Source organism: Octopus bimaculoides, chromosome 21 (genome assembly GCF_046866305.1).
Source record: "Octopus bimaculoides isolate indiv1 chromosome 21, ASM4686630v1, whole genome shotgun sequence".
Lineage (NCBI taxonomy): Eukaryota > Metazoa > Mollusca > Cephalopoda > Octopoda > Octopodidae > Octopus > Octopus bimaculoides.
The window spans coordinates 6,731,845-6,735,260 of NC_142948.1; positions in this window are offsets into that span (position 1 = coordinate 6,731,845).

The window sequence follows — 3,416 nt, forward strand, 5'->3', positions numbered from 1 at the left end:
TTCCACCAGTTAATCACTATCATATATAGAGAAAGTCTTGACAATAACTTGACATTCCGTTTTAATGATCTGAAAATAAACAAAAATTAACTAAAAAAGAAACAAAATAGATTTCAAAATGATTCAAAAATAGAATTCTCAAAAAAAAAAAATAGATTCCAAAATTTAAAAAAACACCAGGAACTTAGTTGTCAATCCAATATATATATATATATATATATATATATATATATATATATAATTAAAAAGTAATGTAATAATACATTATGGAGGATATATTATAAACAATTAAGAACTATTTATGAATATATGAATGGCCAAACATGTTATCATCAAATACATAAAAGAAGAATGTTTATAATTATTAACAAGTCACAATTATAACTAAGAGGGGTTTCAAAACCCTTACATGTTTAGAAATAGCAGTGACTTGTTCACAATTATCTATCTATATATATATATATAAATAAGATATATATAGATAGATAGATAGATAGATGTGTGTATGTGTGTGTGTGTCTACCACTGCTTGACAATTAGTGTCGGTGTGTTTATATCCCTGTAACATAGTGGTTCAGCAAAAGAGACTGATACAATAAGTACCAGGCTTTTCAAAAAAAGCCTGGGGTTGAATTGTTTGACTAAAACCCTTCAAGGTGGTGCTCCAGCATGGCCATAGTGAAATGACTGAAACAAGTAAGAGATAAAAGATATGTGTTCAATATCTGACAACTGTGTGTGTGGTGTGTGTGTGTGTGTGTGTGTGTGTGTTGTGTATGCAATATCTGACAAATGTGTGTGTGTCTGTGTGTGCATGCGTGTGTATGCAATATCTGACAGATGTCTACAATATTTGACTAATTGCCAGACTGCAAACTGATGACAATCACAATGAAATGATGACAAAAACAAACTTAAGACTCTGAATAAAACTGCTAAAGCAGGGGATTATGACATTTAAATCTGTGTGAACTGATTTATTATCTAAAGCTGACATAACAGTCTTGATTTACTGCCAACGTAAAACATTGGAACAAGTTTATCTTCGTTTATCATTCATAGAGTCGTATTCTATCAACTCTTTCTAACACACAAACTTCTTCTTATTCTCGTTGTTTCCATTGTATTGCTGTTGCTGCTAATGCTGATCCTGCTGTTAATGCTTCTGTTTTTGTTGTTGCTGCTGCTGTCTTTCTGGTTGTTGTTTTTACTGCTGCTGTCATTATAGTTGCCGTCTTTGCTGTTTCTACTACTGTTGTTGTTGTTGTTGTTGCTACAATTATTGTTGCTTAGTTCAGAGTCAGTTTTAAGGTTAACTTACTCCAAGCCACAGCAAGAACATCAGAGGTGTTCCACTGATGCCCATCTCATCATTTTGATTATCTGGAACTACATTCTCCAATGTGTCTTTCCTTTTCTTCTTTAAGACAATGGTTATAATTTAGGTGGCAATTTTTTGCTGGCTAAGATTGCCAGCCCCAGATTGCCCAACAATACGACCTCTTTGAAAATCTTTTTGTTCTGATGAATTTTTTGTGCATGGCATGGCATGGTTACTCTTTGCAAATGTTTAATATAATGGCACCCGGAATGAAAAAGAGTAATTACATTGTAAATTCTACACCGCTGAAAACATATTAAGACACTTAGATCAGAAATTTTGAAAATTTAAGGTGTCTGTTTACTTCCTGCATGTCTATGTGTGTGTATATATATATATATATAAACATATATATATACATAGATATACACACACACACACATATATATACATATATATATATATACACATATATATATATATATATATATATACATATATATATATACATAAGTATACATAAATATATATATATATATATATATTTTATATACGTCTTATGTATATGTGTGTATGTGTGTGTGCCCGTGTGCGTGTATCTGTGCGTATCTGCATGTGTGTGTGTGTGTGTGTGTGTCTGTGTCTGTGTGTGTCTGTGTGTGTTATATTATTTAGAACCCATAGCAATGACAATTGATTTTCTGCCTCTGCTGATGTCAATTTAATTTACTGCAGTCTGCTTAGAGGTGTTGTAACATGAGTCTTGGGTGGTAAAGATTGTTTTTAAGACTAGCAGTCTATTTAATGGTAGAAAATATTTTGTTCTCTAACTTTTCCAAATCATTTACTTTTTTGTTGACCTTCATCACATTATTGTTCATCTTTTCATGATTGCATGGGTTGGATGGAGTTTATTGAGGCAGATTTTTCTACGGCTGGATGCCCTTCCTGTCATCAACTCTTACCTGTTTCTAAGAAAGGTTATGTTTCACCATGGCTAGACATGTCTTTTGCAGGATGTTGGAAATGAATGGTACTGCTTTTATGACAGTGGCATTCATTTACAACTATAACATGATGTTAAAACAGAGACAAGCATGCGCACGCACACACACACACACACGCACACACACAAAACGCATACGCTCTCACACACACATATACACACACACTCACACATGTACATACACACACTCATACATGCACACATACATACATACATACATACATACATACACAGTTATATATATATATATATATATATATGTATATATATATATATATATGTATATATATATATATATATATATATATATATATATATATATATATATATATATATATATATAATGTATTGTTCCATGATAGAAAATTCAACAAAAAAAGTACTCCATCTGGTGAGAGATAAATATTATTTATTTAAAGGATACAATATATGTCTTTAAATGCTGCCTTCTCAGTTTTTTTTTGTGTTTCTTCTCTTATTCAATTTTTTTTAGTTCGTTATGTGGTTTGTGCCTAAAGAATTTGTGATATTTCTCAACATATGAAACTATTAGTAGCACTTAAAGACATGTACTTATTTGGTGATGATGATGATGATGATGATGATGATGATGATGATGATGATGATGATGATGACGACAACGGCAGCAGTGGCGGTGGTGGCTGTGGTGGTGGTGGTGGTCAATTACAAGTCTGATGGCTGAAACTGTAATAGTGTCAGAAGGGTTTGTAGTGTAGATAACTGATAACAAAAATGATGGTGTGGGTAATGGGGGTAGTGAGAGGGGGAAGGGATCATTAGTAATTACAGTATTGTTGTTGGTGAAGATGACGGTGGTGGGGGATGATGATTATAGGGTTAATGGTGATGATAGTGATAAGGTTCTTGGTGATAGCAACAGTGAAAACTATGATGAGGATGACGATAATGATGATGATGATGGTTGTTTTAATTATCATGCTAATTAGGTTGTTGGTGGTGATGAGGGAGATGGTGAATGCTAACTATGACAATTAAAACTTCAGTGATAAATATAATGATAATGACAATAAAAGTAGTGATAATGTTGATGATGATAATGATGCTGCA